This window comes from Sorghum bicolor, chromosome 8, assembly GCF_000003195.3.
Source record: "Sorghum bicolor cultivar BTx623 chromosome 8, Sorghum_bicolor_NCBIv3, whole genome shotgun sequence".
Classification (NCBI taxonomy): domain Eukaryota; kingdom Viridiplantae; phylum Streptophyta; class Magnoliopsida; order Poales; family Poaceae; genus Sorghum; species Sorghum bicolor.
This window is the reverse complement of record NC_012877.2, coordinates 17,274,817-17,294,278: the sequence shown is the minus strand read 5'-3', so window position 1 is coordinate 17,294,278 and position 19,462 is coordinate 17,274,817.

The window sequence follows — 19,462 nt, the reverse complement described above, 5'->3', positions numbered from 1 at the left end:
TAATGGCCTTTGGTCCAGACTTCTTCAGGACTTCTGCTGCCTCTTTTATTCCAAGACTACATAACACCCTACTGTTGTGCATGCATCTTTCAATCTTTTCCACTCATATTGAGTCATTGGAGCCTCTTTACATGCATGAGAAAAAGAAACCTCACTTCAGTGAAAACATAAATACAAGGTTTGAATTTTGGCATGAATGTCACCTTATAGAAAATAGTACAGGTGAGATATTTCAGTGTTAGATGTGTAAGTGCACAGCTGCACATGACTAGCATGGCAAGCTTAAGTGGCTCCAAGAAGACATCAATGTCCTTTCCTAGACATTCTCGACCAGGGATAAGCAGACTCATCATAAAGTTTGATTGCTCTACACATTCCCATGGAGCAAAGTTGTATGGGATAAGAAACACTGGCCACATGCTATACGAGGAGCTCATCTTACCAAATGGATTGAAATCATCGGTAGCAAGGCCAAGTCTAATGTTCCTAGCATCTTCTACAAATCACCCATACTTTCTGTCAAAGTCTTTCCAAGCCTCGCCATTAGTTGGATGGATAAGCATATTCTCCACTGGCTTCCTCTTCAACTTGTGCCATTGCACCTCCTCTGAACTTTTCTTGGAAGAAAAGATTCTCTTGAGCCTAGGAATAAATGGAAAATGTCATAAATCCTTCTCAGGAATCTTCTTTTTGCCATCATTGACTTTTCAATCTTGATGCACTACAAACTAGACACACATCATCTTTTTTTAAATTGTGACACAATTATTTGAACACACATGGATTGAATTGTATCCGAGCCCCAATGCACGGATAAGTCTCTTTGCTTCCGCATAGGTTGCAAGAATAGAGGAATGTGGGAAAGCTGATGACAACAACTTCAGAAATACTGTGAATGCAACATTAGGAATTCTGTAAAATCACTTGTTATGATGTAACCCACCACAAAATAAAACATTTTGCAAGGACCACTAGGGTACAACTCTTGTTTCATCTCTTCCAATAGAATTGCAAACATGGACTCTTTCCTTTTACCTTCCTCTTCAGCTATGTACAACTCCTCTACCAAACCACAAATTGCATCATCAAGGTCATTTTCATCAGCCACATCCATGTCAAAATCATCATTGAGGCTATGTTCATCAATATGGTGATCAATTTCATGTGGTACAACCACCAATGGTTCTCCATGATATACCCATCTAGTGTAAGTAGCAGCCATCCCGTGAATATATAAGTGATCCTCCACCTGTCCTTTAGGTTTGCGAACATGGTTCAAACACTGATGACGTGGATAGAGCAAGTCATCATAATTGAATCTCTTAGAAACAAAGTTCATGAATTCCTTCACCCCTTCCACATCGTCCCTACTGAACATCCTACTCTTGATCCAAGATCTATCCATCTACACCAAATTATGAGATACAATTCCTCAAAAAAACATTACATATACATGATGTTGAACCAAAGTTATCACACATATTATTTATATGCATTTTGTATGCAATAGTTTAGCATTATTTTATCTCCAATAATGTGTTGAACAAATATTTAGAAAAATATCATGCTCTAACTGAAGACAGGATCAACATTCACATAGGCTAACAAATACTTTAGCAGGCAGCAGCTACCAAGCACCGAGATGCAAAATTGTACCTTTCTTGCAGCTACCACACTGTGGACAACAAATCAATGGTACTCAGTCTTGATGGAAATCAGCTCCAGCTGCCCCGCTGCAACAAATCAATGCTTGTCAGCCCACTCGCAAAGCCGCCCCGTTGCCGCACGGTGCTTCGCGGATAGCAGCGCTGCCTGCTGTCGGTCGTCCGCACCGGGCGCTGGACCTAACCACACACCTCGCCAGACGTGGCCCCAGCCGCTAGCAGGTCCCCTCAATGGCCGATGGCTGCAGCAGCTCACCTCGCCGGCTGCTGCACTCTCGTCGCCCACCACCGGCCTTGCACTTTCCTAGCCGCGCCCCAGCCGCTATCCTGGACGGCCGCCGGCCCTGGCCGCGCTCCTCGATGGCCGCCGGCGCTGGCCACAGGCTTGACAGCTGTGGCACTAGCCGTGGGCTAGACAGCTGGTTGCGCACCTCACCGACGCCGGCTGTGACGCCAGCTGCTATCCTCGCCTACGACAGCCGCCCCGCCGGCCACTACCCTCGCCGTCGGGTCGCCTTGACTCACGCTCGCAAGGCAAACCTATTTCGACTAAGTGTTCGATCCAAATAGGAGGTTGTATGGTGTAGCATCTGTTGTATACGAATATATACAATAAAACAATAAAACGAGCAACCTATTACAAACACTTATGAGGTGTAGTGGCTAGTTTAGTTGGCTGTGAGTTATGATGCAGGTGGCTAGGGTTCTCTTTACCCAGGTGGCCCAACTAGAATGGAAAAAAACTAAATTAAGTGGTCCATGAGAGATTGGTGGTGGCTTCTTTACACAGGTGGTCCAACTAGAATAGGAAACAATAGTTGGGCTAAAATTAACATCTAAAAAAATAATTTTTTTTGGCAACAAGGCATGCCAACATCAGAAATATTATTTAAAATAATTCAATCAATATTTTTGTGACACCAAATCTTTGTCAAAGGCTCATGACACTACAAAATAGGCCTGATGACGTAGAAAATAGTGTCAATAAATGAACTTCAAATAGGTATATGACATATATTGTGACGTACAATTTTTAAAGCTCACTAAATCAAAATTCCTAGAAAATAACGTCAAAAATAGATAATATAGTGATGTAATGACCCATCGTCATACTAAATACGTCAAAAAGACACACATATCTTGTAGTGTGTATATACTATATAGTTCACATGCTTTGATTTCTTTAATTTTTAACACTTGCTTTTTTAATCGCTTGCTTACTAGCAGTATAGAAGATTGAGGATGACATGCTACCATCTCTAGAATTGTATAATTTTTTTTACATGATGTATAAAAGTTAAATGATGATAGGAACATGCTTTTCACATTTCACAAGTGGATGTATTTGTTCTGAATACATGTTTTACTTGATTGTTGAGTGCTATGTGTAGCATGAAAATAATTCAAGGGAATCAGGATATTGGAATTGGAATGTATTGTTATACAACCCCCAAATTTGTTAAATAATTCTGAAATCATTTGTATTATTGTTGATGGGGTTGTGGATAGGTTTTACCCTCCAAAGTTGGGTTATGTTACACACTGAATATAAGCCTCTTTAGGGCAACTCCATCTGTTGACACCGTTTTTGGGCACGTGTCTAGGATGGCAGGATAAGGTGGCAGTACGATGCGGGTTACCGATGAGGATGGTTGCCGATGAGGGAGGAGTTGAATGTGACAGGCAGTAATATGGTGCCGATGGCTAGATAAGAAAGTCTGCCGATGACTATGGCAAAGGATCTGCCGATGATGCAAAGGAGGAGTCCGGAAGCTGCCAGTTGTCATGTGGAGGAGTCTCGATTTGTCACGAGGAATAGTTTGTTATTTCCTTAATTATTTGCATCGTTTTGTATACGGATTCCGTGTAATTTGGAATTCGAATTCTAATCATGTCTGGTTGTAGCTCTTTGGGCAGGGTATAAATATAAACCCTAGGGCCTTGTAATAAAGAGGAAGAAATCAATCAAACACACGTTTTTACTCATATTCCAGCATCTACTTTTCGACGACTTCGTCATACTTTTTCCTTTTATTACGAGTTCTTAGGAATCCGTCGACTTAAGCTCGGCGCGTTCTCGAGTTCCGTGTGAGTACCTCTTAGCCGTGACATCCGGGCGCATCGCTGTTGTCAGGACTAAAGTATTCGAGTTATCACCTTTGCCGATAGTAAGGTCAAATCGGCTGGCACGCCTTAACGTTTGAATCGGGTATTAGCCCTTTGTGTTTGCAGACCTGTTTTGCATCAACACATCTTTTGGCACGCCCGGTGGGACAGATTCAAGATCAAGATCAACATGTCGATCTCTGACCTCGATCAAGAGAATGTCATCCCCGTGACGGAGGCCAACCTCAAGGATGAGCAGAAGCAAGCTATTGCCCAAGCCATGGAAGAGTTCAAGCAGCAATGCCTGAGGTCTTTCAGCATAAACAGGAGCGGCGAAGTGGTCCAGAAAGATGCACTGTCGGCACCACGGCAGGTTACCTTTGACGCCAATCCTGGCAAGCTTCAAGATATGGTTGACAATGCCATCAATCGAGCGTTGATTAACCAAGCTGGTGTATTGTCTAATACGGTTTTCAATGCCGTGGCAAGAACTTTCAAGGAAGGACAAATCCCACCAGATTATGTGGGCCCCTCCCATCATCAGCCAACAGCACCAGAGGTCACGGCTCCATCGGCTGCCTTGACGAATGCAAGTGCACAACCTGCCGTCCCTCCAAGTACATCGGGGACTACTGGTGCACTATCTATGCCGATGGCAACCAACCCACAAATTTCAGTTGGGCAGCATAAACTGACAACAGATATGTTGGCATCGGCAATGTCAGGGTTGACTCTTCCTCCCAATTGGTGGGGTTACGGTATGCCTCCAGAGCTGACGCCGGGAACATCACAAATAACTGACATGAGGGGCAAAACTCCTATGACATCGGCACTTCCCAATGCGCCGGTGAACCAGAGTCCTCGGTATACCACAACCACTACTGCAAGGCCTCACACTGGGAATCCTCAAGATTCAATGTTCCAGATGCCCAACGCATCGGCAGAGTCAATGCTGATGCAACAGAGGCCTATGGCCCAGTCGGGGTATGTCAATTCAACGACGGTACCCAATTACCAATCATCGGCAGCGCCTATGCCGATGAACGCTAATAATGGAAGGCTTGGACAACAAGCCTTTCCACAATCACCCCAGCAGAGTTACCAGACTACAGGGTTCCAGCAAGGGCAGGTCTATCCCGGGTTCCAAGGACAGGGGATTCCCAACCAGCCAATGAATTTTGGACAGCAACTCGGAGGACAGCCAATCGGTGGACAGCAGTTTGGTGGTCCGCAGATTGGAGGACAGGTGATCAATACAATGTTCCGTGTAGATCACGTCCCGAACAGACACGTGGAGGTTCGCCACCAAGTGCCAGATCCGCAGCCGCCTCATCGGCAAGATGCCGATGCATATTAGGTCGATAAGATTGCTGAAGTAATGAGGGAACAATTTGGGATAAAACCCAAAGTCAACACTTATTCTTATCGGACACCGTATCCTCCCGCGTATGATTTGATCCCGCTTCCACATCGGTACAAGGTACCGGATTTTACAAAGTTTTCCGGACAGGACGACACGTCAACCATGGAGCATGTCAACAGGTTCATTATTCAATGTGGAGAGGCTGGTAACAGGGACGAATTGAGGGTTCGTCTATTTTCGTCATCATTGTCTGGATCGGCCTTTACTTGGTTCATATCATTACCTCCCAACTCAGTAATTACTTGGGCCGATCTAGAGAAGCAATTCCACAAATACTTCTTCTCGAGGGTTCATGAGAAGAAGATCACCGACTTGGTCAAGTTGAGGCAACGTAATGATGAGTCGGTTGAGGGATTTGTGCAGAGGATACGAGAGGTCAAGAATAAATGTTATAGCCTGGTTCTAGATGATCGGCAGCTAGCCGATTTGGCTTTCCAGGGTTTGTTGCCACATATCAGGGATAAGTATGCCTCTCAGGAGTTCGAAAGTTTAAGTCATTTGGTGCAGAGGATTTCTGATCAAGACATCAAGCCTTTCGAGCCTAAGAGGGCATGGAATAAGAAAGTGTCGTTTGTCGATGAAGCAACAAGCTCAGATTCTGATGAAGAACCAGTAATCGGTTTGGCAGAGTGGGTAAAAAACAAAAAGCCGATGTCTTGTCCTTTTGGGCAAAAGGAACCAGAGAAGTTTGCCTTTGACACCGCTAAGGCTGATAGGATATTTGACTTTCTACTTCAGGAAGGTCAGATCAAACTGTCACCTAACCATGTGATCCCATCGGCAGAAGAGTTGAAGAGGATGAGATATTGCAAGTGGCATAATGCAACTTCCCATGACACCAACGAGTGCAAAGTATTCAGACAGCAGCTGCAATCGGCTATAGAGTCAGGGAAAATCAAGTTTGACAATTCCAAAGCCCAGAAGCCGATGAAGATAGACCAACATCCTTTCCCGACAAACATGTTGGATGCTAAAGGGAAGGCTAAGGTCTTAACATCGAGACAGCTGAGAAGAGTGCATCGGTAGATCCTCAGCATCGAGTTACTACTGTCGATGCAAGAAGTAAGGGCTTGGTCCAGGAGGGAACTAGCTCAGGAAGGCTTCCTCGATCTGGTATCGTCATAACTCATAGAAGGCCTCGAGAAAAATGGCAACAACGGGAAGATCGGTATCGGCGCCAGCAGGAAGATTATCGACGGGAAGAAGAAAGACGCCGACAGGAGTGGAATCGGCACAGGGATCATTGGAATTGTCCATTCTTCATCCATTGTTGGGAGGAAAATATCAAGCTTCCTACTGTCAGAAACTGCCCTGAATGCAACGGTTATGATCGGTACGATAGGATCGATCGGCATTATCATGATGATGAACGGCGAGCTATTGGGCCGATCAGAGGAAGGGTGTCAGTTCATGACCGGCTGGGGGGCAGATTTAGTGGGCACAACAGACTTAGTGACCGTGTCCAGTATTTTCCCAGGAACCAAGAGGAGCTCGAAGGAATGGCTGATGCGCGGGTTCCCGATGAATTCATATTTTGCAGGGATGCTAACACGCATCGTATGGAGTCAAGGGAGAATCGACGCCCGACGGCAAGGCAAAGGCCACTTCCTCCATGGTGCCCTCGAGGACTAACCAAAACACAGAAAAGGAGATTGCAACGAGAAAGGCAAGAAGAGCTAAACAAAGGAGAGAACTCTGGAAGTCGGCAGCCGTCAGACACTAAGAGGGAAGGTCCATCGGCAGGCGTCAACATGGTCTTCATGTTGCCGATGGAGTTTCTTGCACCAGCCAGTGATGATGAGTTGGAATTTTCTGATCAGATAGCTCAGTTGGCTCTGGATCCGATGACGGCTATCTTGGAGAAACCTGCCGATGACGAGAGGCAGCATCTTAAAGCTTTGTTCCTCAAAGGAAGGGTTGATGGGCAGCCAATGACCAAGATCCTAGTTGATGGTGGAGCTGCTATTAATATTATGCCGTATGCAGTATATCGGAAGCTTGGGAAAGGGGATCAAGATTTGACCAAGACCGATATGATGCTCAAAGACTTTGAAGGAAACGTGTCTCCAGTCAAGGGGGCGATATGTGCAGAGTTGACCATCGGCAGCAAAACCTTGCCGACAACTTTTTTCGTGATCAGCGGAAAAGGTGCCTACAATTTATTATTGGGGAGAGATTGGATTCATGCCAATTGTTGTGTCCCATCTACAATGCATCAGTGCTTGGTTCAGTGGGTAGGTGACAAGATTGAGATTGTCCCAGGAGATTCTTCTTATGTTATCGCATCGGCAGAAGCGGATACTTACGAAAGGACCAGGTGCATTTCAGGAGAAGTTTGGGAGAAAGATTTTCTCAAAGTTGCCGACTATGAGATTCCACCGATCCAAGCAGTCGGTTCTGACGACGGTTTTTAATGGATAGATTCGCCGATGATGGAAAATTAGGCCAGGGATTCACATCGGCCGATGATTTGGTAGAAGTAGATATAGGTAATGGTGATAAGCCTAGGCCTACTTTTATTAGTGCTCAATTAGATCCTGAGAGTAAGCGACAATTGACTAGTTTGTTAAAGGAATATAAAGATTGCTTTGCTTGGGATTATACAGAGATGCCTGGTTTAGACCGATCAATTGTTGAACATCGGTTACCCATCAAGTCTGGGTTTCGGCCACATCAGCAACCAGCCCGCCGATGTAATCCTAACATTCTACCTGATATTAAGGCCGAAATCACTAAACTTATTGAAGCTAAGTTTATTCGGCAGTGTCGGTATGCCGAATGGATTTCCAATATTGTTCCGGTTTACAAGAAGAACGGGAAGCTTCGGGTGTGCATTGATTTCAGGAATCTCAATAAAGCTACGCCGATGGATGGATACCCAATGCCTGTCGCCGATCTACTGGTTGATGCTGCGGCTGGCCATCGGGTCATCAGCTTCATGGATGGTAATGCAGGTTACAATCAAATATTCATGGCAGAGGAGGATATTCCAAAAACCGCATTCAGGTGTCCTGGTCATGTTGGATTATTTGAATGGATAGTCATGACTTTTGGGTTGAAGAACGCTGGTGCTACTTATCAAAGGGCTATGAATTTTATATTTCATGAGTTCATCGGCAAGCTCGTAGAGATTTATATTGATGATGTGGTGGTTAAGTCTGGAGATTTCTCAAAGCATCTTGCCGATTTACGAAAAGTGTTAGAGTGCACAAGGAAGCATGGATTGAAGATGAATCCCAACAAGTGTGCATTTGGCGTATGGGCAGGGCAGTTTCTTGGTTTCATGGTACATCAGAGGGGTATTGAAATTAGTCGAAGATCTATTGATGCCATCAATAAAATAGTGGCCCCTACCAACAAAACCGAGCTCCAATCCTTGATCGGCAAGGTAAATTTTATCAGGAGATTTATATCGAATTTATCTGGAAGGATTCGTGCTTTCAATCCTCTTCTTAAATTGAAAGCCGATCAAGAGTTTGTTTGGGGAGAAGAACAGCAGTTGGCTCTGGATGAAATCAAGAAGTATCTAGTAAATCCTCCAGTTTTAGTTCCACCTCAACAAGGGAAGCCCTTCAGATTGTATTTATCTACCGATGGATCGGTTGTCGGTTCAGCTTTAGTTCAAGAATTTGAAGGGAAAGAAAGGGTAATTTATTATTTGAGTAGGAGGTTGATTGATGCTGAAACCAGGTATTCGGCCATTGATAAACTATGCTTATGCTTATATTTTTCATGTATCAAGCTGAGACATTACCTGTTATCGGCCGAATGCACTGTCGTTTGCAAAGATGACGTGGTCCGATACATGCTATCTATGCCGATTATGAGTGGTAGGATCGGTAAATGGATTTTAGCGCTGTCGGAGTTCGATTTGCGTTACGAATCGGCTAAGGCAGTCAAAGGGCAGATTATGGCCGATTTTGTGACTCAGCATTGCGGTCTAGTGGAAACCTTGGAAATTGTACCCTGGACGCTCTTCTTTGATGGATCTACTTGTGACCGAGGGGCAGGAATCGGCATTGTATTAGTTTCCCCTAAGGGGAGGAAGTATGAGTTTTCCTTGCCGATTGTTGCCACATCGACAAATAATCAGGCTGAGTATCAAGCTCTGATCAAGGGATTGGAGTTGCTGAGAGAAGTTCGTGCTGATGCTATTGAAATATTCGGGGATTCTATGTTGGTTATAAATCAATTGGTCGGAAGCTATGAATGCCGAAGTGAAGTTCTCATAACGTATTTCGAGAGAAGTATGCAACTGTTAAAGGAATTCAAGGATTCCCGATTGGAGCATGTTCCCCGATTGCATAATGAAGACACTAATCGGTTAGCTCAGCATGCCTCGGGATAGCAGTCCGGAAGATGTGTTGATGCAAAACAGGTCTGCAAACACAAAGGGCTAATACCCGATTCAAACGTTAAGGCGTGCCAGCCGATTTGACCTTACTATCGGCAAAGGTGATAACTCGAATACTTTAGTCCTGACAACAGCGATGCGCCCGGATGTCACGGCTAAGAGGTACTCACACGGAACTCGAGAACGCGCCGAGCTTAAGTCGACGGATTCCTAAGAACTCGTAATAAAAGGAAAAAGTATGACGAAGTCGTCGAAAAGTAGATGCTGGAATATGAGTAAAAACGTGTGTTTGATTGATTTCTTCCTCTTTATTACAAGGCCCTAGGGTTTATATTTATACCCTGCCCAAAGAGCTACAACCAGACATGATTAGAATTCGAATTCCAAATTACACGGAATCCGTATACAAAACGATGCAAATAATTAAGGAAATAACAAACTATTCCTCGTGACAAATCGAGACTCCTCCACATGACAACTGGCAGCTTCCGGACTCCTCCTTTGCATCATCGGCAGATCCTTTGCCATAGTCATCGGCAGACTTTCTTATCTAGCCATCGGCACCATATTACTGCCTGTCACATTCAACTCCTCCCTCATCGGCAACCATCCTCATCGGTAACCCGCATCGTACTGCCACCTTATCCTCTCATCCTAGACACGTGCCCAAAAACGGTGTCAACACATGCCCCCCAGTTTCGGAGTATAAAACTATTAATGCTCCGAAATTCTCTGCAGTAATGATGCCTTCTCCCGCAATCAATGCTCCTAATCTGGTAACCGACAACCTCAATCTGGACAACTCTGATCCTAATTATCCGCAGATTCCTCGAAATCCCCAACTTCCTAAACGGGCATTTTTCTTGGTCGTACATCGGCAACAATACCGTTACAAAGATCTGCCGATGATCTGACCAGGATATTCGCAAAAACGGTTACCTCCCCTCTATCCGCCCATCGGCAAGATGACCGTTATAGAATATCGCCGATGGACCGACCAGGAGATCTCGCACAGTAAAATATCTTCAGATAATGACCGCTTCCCGTCAAATCACCTGCACAATCCCTGGATTACCGTGCGAACAGTTACCATATCCACCTGAGTACCCTCGGGTTTCTCGGATGCGGCAAAGAGATAAGTCGGATTTGCCCTTGCCCATCTTGTCCTATAAATAGTTCCTTCTTGGGTACTCCTTCCCCATCACACCATTCTACTATCCAACTTTACTTTTCCAGCGGCGGCGCCATTTACAACCTTCAAGACCTCCGACAAGCACTCCTCTTCATCAACTCCGGTGCCCTCCAACGTCCTCTTCACGACAAGATGGCCATTGGCTTCGTCGTCCCTGAGGTCAGATTTCCATCTCATCTTCTGTGTATATTTTTTTTATTCCTATTCATCCGCGATTCATCTTACTGAATATTCTCCTTTTCCTTTTTCTTTGTATTTTTATTCCCCCAAAATCACTAGGAGTTGTCCAATAAAATTGTCATCCCCACCGATCAACCACACCTTCAATGTCTCGGTCCTCTAGGGGATTCAGATCCAACCAATCTTATCAACGCAGAAACCAATAGGATCCCCTTTAGAGCTGAAAACTTTTCTGTAGATCTGTGGAAAGACACTTTTCGCTCTTGGCCCAGCCCTACCGTAGGGTGGAAAGACTGGTTCTTGAGGGTCAGCAATTCTTATGAAGTCCAGTGGGGTGAGAGGAAGCTAGCCCAATGCATTAGGCTATCCATTGCCGATATGCACAGGAACGAGTCACTGCTGATAGCTGCATCCTACTTTTGGTCAGACACCCTCAATGCTTTTGTTTTTGGCCACGGCCCTGCTTCTCCTACCCTTGCCGATGTAGCCATGCTCACTGGGCTAGATATATCTTCTGCCGATAGCACCCACTTTTTTGATACTGCCCCCAGTGCCAAAGTGGAGACTCACGCTATCGGCGGTTGGTCAGGGTACATTCAGAAGTACCGCGGGAGAGGGCCTGTCACCATAAAGGAGCAAACCACCTTTCTGAACATGTGGCTGGACAAGTTTGTATTCTGTGGTCGATCGGCAGGACCGACTTCTGTCTATCTATCGGCAGCAGAAAGACTGGCTAACGGTGGCCAATTTCCTCTCGGCCGATATTTGCTCAGCGCTGTTTACCACCTTCTTCATCAGGTAGCCCAGAAACTCCTGCTTGGCCAATCCATCGGCAACTTGGGAGGCCCCTGGTGGTTTATTAATATGTGGCTCAATCTGCACCTGCATAAGCGCCTTGATTTCAACTTGTTCTCACAGCACTTCCCAAGAGATATAGCCGAAAATCATGTGTTGGGTGAAGAGGAATCGGCAACGCGTGCCCCCTTGAACTTTGGCGAAGCCGTTATAGTCCTACCCGGTTCAGGGAATAATCCGGATCAGATCGGCCGATTCTTCGAGACTCTGTATGAGGGTCTGGCCAGAGATGAACGACCATGGCTGGCTTATGATGACCCAGATAGCATGCTCCCTCTGACCTTCAATCCATTTGATGAAGCTCTCGACAGGGACAATGAGGCGATGATGGCAATTGTGACTCCCAGAGCCATTCCAGTGAATTTCTTCGGTAGCACGAAAACTTCTCCCCAAACTTACGAATTTTACAATCCATCGGCATTAGCTCGCCAGTTAGCTTTCGGCCAGTTGCCGATTGCACTTCCCTATGCCGATGTGATAAAACCCAGAGAAACCATCAACAACCTTCTTGAGTGGACTCGAGTAGCCCAATTACCACCAAACGCCGATGTAGATGTAGATCTGTCAGAATGGGTTCCGGCTGCTTTTATCACTCAGGCATACAAGTTATGGTGGGCAGAATGGAAAGAGCATCTATTCTGCAGATCGGCACTTTCATACCGCGGCATGATTGACCCCGAATACGAAGTTCCCGATGACACTGTAAGTAACTCAAACCAACGTTTCATTTTCTCACTATTACTTCTATCGGCAGCTTACCCTTGTATTCCTTTTGCAGGTTGACAATATTCCTCCATTGGTTAGCAGGAGTGGCAAGCCGATCGACTTGTTTCCATCAGGCCCGATTTCCTCAATCGGCCACAATGCTCCCACTCTGGCTTCCACCGTGCATCGGGGCGTGCGCCTCAGGAAAGTTACGACCAGGAGAACCCAGACATCACCAACGGTAGCTGCTCCCACTCTGGCGCGGGCTTTCAAGGCAATTTGTCAAATCTTTATCTTTTACGCTGACTATCTTTATATCGGCTTTATTTATACTTATAAACACTTGTTCGTTATTGCAGCAAACGAGTGCATCGGCAAAGGTCACACGTCAAGGTGCCGATGCCACCCAGTCCAGCCAGCCAAAGAGGAAGGGTGTCAAGAGCACCAGGGCCGAAACGAAACGTCAAAAAGTAGCAACTCCCCCTCCTCCTCCGGTATCTCCAATCCCAGTGGAGTCTTCTCCTTCTTCTCCAGAAGCCCAGACACGGCAAGCGCCATCTCCCCAACCAATGCAGGATGCACCACAGATGGAAGAATCCCAGCAGGAAGAGCCTCAAACAGAAGGTACGTCAGTTGATGTGGGCGAACAAACAACTGGTCCGGTGGGTCCAATTATATCATCGGCGGCTCTCCCGATTCAGACAACCGTGGTTCCCCCTCCAGGTAACATACTTTAACAATACCGTTGCCGATGAACTCATTTTCATTTAGTCTCATAACCTTTCTTGTCTTCCTTCAATCGATATCGTCCCATCGGCAACCTTAACCGATCAACATATAGTTCCATCGGCATCTTTGGCCGGTCAGTCCGCAGCTCCGTCAGCACCTCCCAGTCCAAGGCAAGAGATCGCCTTGAAGCAAGTAAGTCACTGTTTACCGCCAGTATCATTTGCCGATTCTCCGAATATGAGCTAACCTTGCTTTCCCTCCCAGGAACAAGATTCCCCTGATAGCTTATTTTCCTTCGCCATCGATCTCTCTGAAGAAGAAGGCGAAGAAGCAAGCTCTTCTCAGACAGTTGGCATTACATCGGCAGAGATCAGGGCCAGGCTGGAAGAATTGTCAGTTCTCCTTCACCAGGATACAGCGCATTTGGTCGACGACTCCGACCCTACCAAGACCCTGTTCAGAACTCTCAGAGGCCAAATCCCGGCCGACGTCGAAGAGATCCTGTTCCAAGCCGCTCATCTAGAGAGTCGCCAGCTGCAGTACCAGAGAGCTTCTCGGCGTCTTGCCGATAGAGCTGCTCAAACTCAGCTCTCCGATGAAATGAGGAAAGAGAAACTCCTGACCGATGAGAAGCACAAGAACATCGGTATCCTGAAATCTTCAGGAGATGCGCTGAAGCAGAAGATATCCGATCTATCGGCAAGAAGAGAATCCCTGTTGGCGGAACTCAAGGAAGTGGAGAACGCCTTATCCCAAGCCCAACAGGAAGAGAACCAATTGCCAGAGACCATCAGGCTTCTTGAGCACGAGCGAAATGTTCATGGTCGCAAGGCACTCCAACTGAAGAAGAAGCTGAAGCCGATAGAAGGTTCTGCCGATGATGACATCAAGGAGATAGAAGCAGCCAACCAAATTCGGCTACGTGCTATATCGGCTATCCAGACGCTGCTTAACACATAGAGTTTCCATCGGCATTGTATCTGCGCTTTCCTGCTTCCTCAGCTTTTAGTCTAGCCGATAGGACTGTTATCGGCGCCTAAACTTTTGAAACACCAAGTCTTGTCCCCAATCATTTGGATCCAGCCGATAGGAGTGTTATCGGCACCTAAACTTCTATGCATCGACCCATATACTGGGGTAGTACTTCTTTAAATATTTACCGTTTAATGCTCTGGGAAATTCAATTCCTTCGAGGGTTTCTAGAATGTAGGCATTACCAGGAGCCGACCGACTTATCCGATAAGGACCCTCCCAATTAGGAGACCACTTTCCAAACTTCGAACTTTTGGTCCCAACTGGTAAAATTAATTTCCATACCAAATCCCCATCGGCAAACTCTTTAGCCTTCACTTTCTTATCATACCATCTAGCAACTATTTTCTTATTTTCTTCTATACTCATTAAAGCTTTTAACCGATGCCCTGCTAGATCATCCAATTCATCGGTCATCAAAGTGGCATAATTGTCGGAAGTTAATTGATCTTGAAAAGATAATCGCCTAGATCCAGCCTTAATTTCCCAAGGCAACACTGCATCATGTCCATACACCAATTGATAGGGTGATACCTTGGTCGATCCATGACAAGCCATCCGATAAGACCACAATGCTTCATTTAATAATGTATGCCACCGCCTAGGATTTTCTTCAATCTTTCGTTTAATAACCTTGATAATTCCTTTGTTAGACGCTTCGGCCTGCCCATTGGCTTGAGCATAATAAGGAGAAGAATTCAACACTTTAATTCCCATACCGATTGCGAATTCATCGAACTCCCCCGACGTGAACATGGTGCCCTGATCGGTAGTAATCGTTTGGGGAATCCCAAATCGGTAAATAATATGCTCCTTCACAAAATCAATCATATTGGCCGATGTGACTTTCTTCAAAGGAATAGCTTCAACCCACTTAGTGAAATAGTCAGTGGCAACTAGAATGAACTTATGCCCTTTGCTAGATGGTGGATAAATCTGGCCGATCAGATCGATGGCCCATCCCCGGAACGGCCAAGGCTTTATTATAGGGTTCATAGCCGATGCGGGTGCTCTCTGGATATTACCAAACTTTTGACAACCTTGACATCCCTTGAAATATTTAAAACAATCTTCAAGTATGGTTGGCCAAAAATATCCATTCCTTCGAATCATCCACTTCATCTTAAAAGCTGACTGATGCGCTCCACACACTCCCTCATGGATTTCCCCCATCAAACTTCTAGCTTCATCATTACCCAAGCATCGGAGAAGAATTCCGTCGATAGTTCGATAATACAATTCATTTTCAAGGAGCACATACTTGGTTGCTTGAAATCGAACCCGTCTTTCAACTTTCTTGGATGGATCTTTTAGATAATCAATAATTTCTTTCCTCCAATCATCGGCATTGCGGTCTAGTGGAAACCTTGGAAATTGTACCCTGGACGCTCTTCTTTGATGGATCTACTTGTGACCGAGGGGCAGGAATCGGCATTGTATTAGTTTCCCCTAAGGGGAGGAAGTATGAGTTTTCCTTGCCGATTGTTGCCACATCGACAAATAATCAGGCTGAGTATCAAGCTCTGATCAAGGGATTGGAGTTGCTGAGAGAAGTTCGTGCTGATGCTGTTGAAATATTCGGGGATTCTATGTTGGTTATAAATCAATTGGCCGGAAGCTATGAATGCCGAAGTGAAGTTCTCATAACGTATTTCGAGAGAAGTATGCAATTGTTAAAGGAATTCAAGGATTTCCGATTGGAGCATGTTCCCCGATTGCATAATGAAGACACTAATCGGTTAGCTCAGCATGCCTCGGGATATCAGCCAATGATTAATGCGACATCGGTAGTCGGTGCCGATGATTGGAGGAAAGAAATTATTGATTATCTAAAAGATCCATCCAAGAAAGTTGAAAGACGGGTTCGATTTCAAGCAACCAAGTATGTGCTCCTTAAAAATGAATTGTATTATCGAACTATCGACGGAATTCTTCTCCGATGCTTGGGTAATGAGATGTCATAGGAGTTTTGCCCCTCATGTCAGTTATTTGTGATGTTCCCGGCGTCAGCTCTGGAGGCATACCGTAACCCCACCAATTGGGAGGAAGAGTCAACCCTGACATTGCCGATGCCAACATATCTGTTGTCAGTTTATGCTACCCAACTGAAAATTGTGGGTTGGTTGCCATCGGCATAGATAGTGCACCAGTAGTCCCCGATGTACTTGGAGGGACGGCAGGTTGTGCACTTGCATTCGTCAAGGCAGCCGATGGAGCCGTGACCTCTGGTGCCGTTGGCTGATGATGGGAGGGGCCCACATAATCTGGTGGGATTTGTCCTTCCTTGAAAGTTCTTGCCACGGCATTGAAAACCGTATTAGACAATACACCAGCTTGGTTAATCAACGCTCGATTGATGGCATTGTCAACCATATCTTGAAGCTTGCCAGGATTGGCGTCAAAGGTAACCTGCCGTGGTGCCGGCAGTGCATCTTTCTGGACCACTTCGCCGCTCCTGTTTATGCTGAAAGACCTCAGGCATTGCTGCTTGAACTCTTCCATGGCTTGGGCAATAGCTTGCTTCTGCTCATCCTTGAGGTTGGCCTCCGTCACGGGGATGACGTTCTCTTGATCGAGGTCAGAGATCGACATGTTGATCTTGATCTTGAATCTGTCCCACCGGGCACCATGTTCACGTCGGGGGAGTTCGATGAATTCGCAATCGGTATGGGAATTAAAGTGTTGAATTCTTCTCCTTATTATGCGCAAGCCAATGGGCAGGCCGAAGCGTCTAACAAAGGAATTATCAAGCTTATTAAACGAAAGATTGAAGAAAATCCTAGGCGGTGGCATACATTATTAAATGAAGCATTGTGGTCTTATCGGATGGCTTGTCATGGATCGACCAAGGTATCACCCTATCAATTGGTGTATGGACAACCTGCATTACCATCCATGAAGCTGATGACCCGATGGCCAGCCGCAGCATCAACCAGTAGATCGGCGACAGGCATTGGGTATCCATCCATCGGCGTAGCTTTATTGAGATTCCTGAAATCAATGCACACCCGAAGCTTCCCGTTCTTCTTGTAAACCGGAACAATATTGGAAATCCATTCGGCATACCGACACTGCTGAATAAACTTAGCTTCAATAAGTTTAGTGATTTCGGCCTTAATATCAGGTAGAATGTTAGGATTACATCGGCGGGCTGGTTGCTGATGTGGCCGAAACCCAGACTTGATGGGTAACCGATGTTCAACAATTGATCGGTCTAAACCAGGCAAGGGCAAATCCGACTTATCTCTTTGCCGCATCCGAGAAACCCGAGGGTACTCAGGTGGATATGGTAACTGTTCGCACGGTAATCCAGGGATTGTGCAGGTGATTTGACGGGAAGCGGTCATTATCTGAAGATATTTTACTGTGCGAGATTTCCTGGTCGGTCCATCGGCGATATTCTATAACGGTCATCTTGCCGATGGGCGGATAGAGGGGAGGTAACCGTTTTTGCGAATATCCTGGTCAGATCATCGGCAGATCTTTGTAACGGTATTGTTGCCGATGTACGACCAAGAAAAATGTCCGTTTAGGAAGTTGGGGATTTCGAGGAATCTGCGGAGAATTAGGATCAGAGTTGTCTAGATTGAGGTTGTCGGTTACCAGATTAGGAGCATTGATTGCGGGAGAAGGCATCATTACTGCAGAGAATTTCGGAGCATTAATAGTTTTATACTCCGAAACTGGGGGGCATGTGTTGACACCGTTTTTGGGCACGTGTCTAGGATGGCAGGATAAGGTGGCAGTACGATGCGGGTTACCGATGAGGATGGTTGCCGATGAGGGTGGAGTTGAATGTGACAGACAGTAATATGGTGCCGATGGCTAGATAAGAAAGTCTGCCGATGACTATGGCAAAGGATCTGCCGATGATGCAAAGGAGGAGTCCGGAAGCTGCCAGTTGTCATATGGAGGAGTCTCGATTTGTCACGAGGAATAGTTTGTTATTTCCTTAATTATTTGCATCGTTTTGTATACGGATTCCGTGTAATTTGGAATTCGAATTCTAATCATGTCTGGTTGTAGCTCTTTGGGCAGGGTATAAATATAAACCCTAGGGCCTTGTAATAAAGAGGAAGAAATCAATCAAACACACGTTTTTACTCATATTCCAGCATCTACTTTTCGACGACTTCGTCATACTTTTTCCTTTTATTACGAGTTCTTAGGAATCCGTCGACTTAAGCTCGGCGCGTTCTCGAGTTCCGTGTGAGTACCTCTTAGCCGTGACATCCGGGCGCATCGCTGTTGTCAGGACTAAAGTATTCGAGTTATCACCTTTGCCGATAGTAAGGTCAAATCGGCTGGCACGCCTTAACGTTTGAATCGGGTATTAGCCCTTTGTGTTTGCAGACCTGTTTTGCATCAACACCATCAAATCACGTAGTAATTTTTTTAGGAGAGTATCTTAAAACCATTTCAGCATATCGGTGAGAGTATCTTAAAAATATTGTGGTTGGTATCGATTTGTGGTGATTTTCTTATATTATCCAAAAAATTATGATTTTTCTTGTTTTTCTAAGACATTGTTTTCAATTTTAGCCGCAAAACTAGATAATCTGCTTAGACAACCAATATTTCTGATAGACGTTGTGCTTAGTTAAGTTCCCCACGTCAGACAACCTGCTGCCAAATGGGAGCAAAGAAACTACCTCATGCGTGGTTACTTACCCTGGGAAGAGATCGGAATAGAAAGTTCAAATTTTTTCTACCCGCAAGGCAATCTTCCTAGGAAAAACTTCCTTTTGCTGCCGAAGTAGACCTTACACTTTTTTGATAATTGTTTATTGTAATGAGTAAACTGTAAAGGATCTGATCACGGAGTTGGGTTAAACTTTATTTTTAGCATGGTTAAGGTGGAGCCTATTGAAGAAGAGAAAGCTCTTGCTCAATGTTATGAAGCTGTTGATTCAAAATTGAAAGGTTTCTTTTTGTTGACCTATTTTTCATAGTAGTTGTTAAAGCCTTAGTGTGTTGATGGATAGGTTTACCAGAATTTTGGAACCAAGTCTGGATAGCAACATCATGAAAATCCTCCCTACTTAGCCAGTAGTTTTAAAATTTAAACCTTCTTTTGGACTTTGGGCAAGTGGGATGTAGAACAAACTAGAATTGGATCCCGATCGCTGTACGTCATTGGCAAGTGATAGACCATAGTTTGAGGAAAGTTTGGCACCAATTGCAATTTCCAAGAGATCTATTCAAACCCCCAAAAGTTAGGA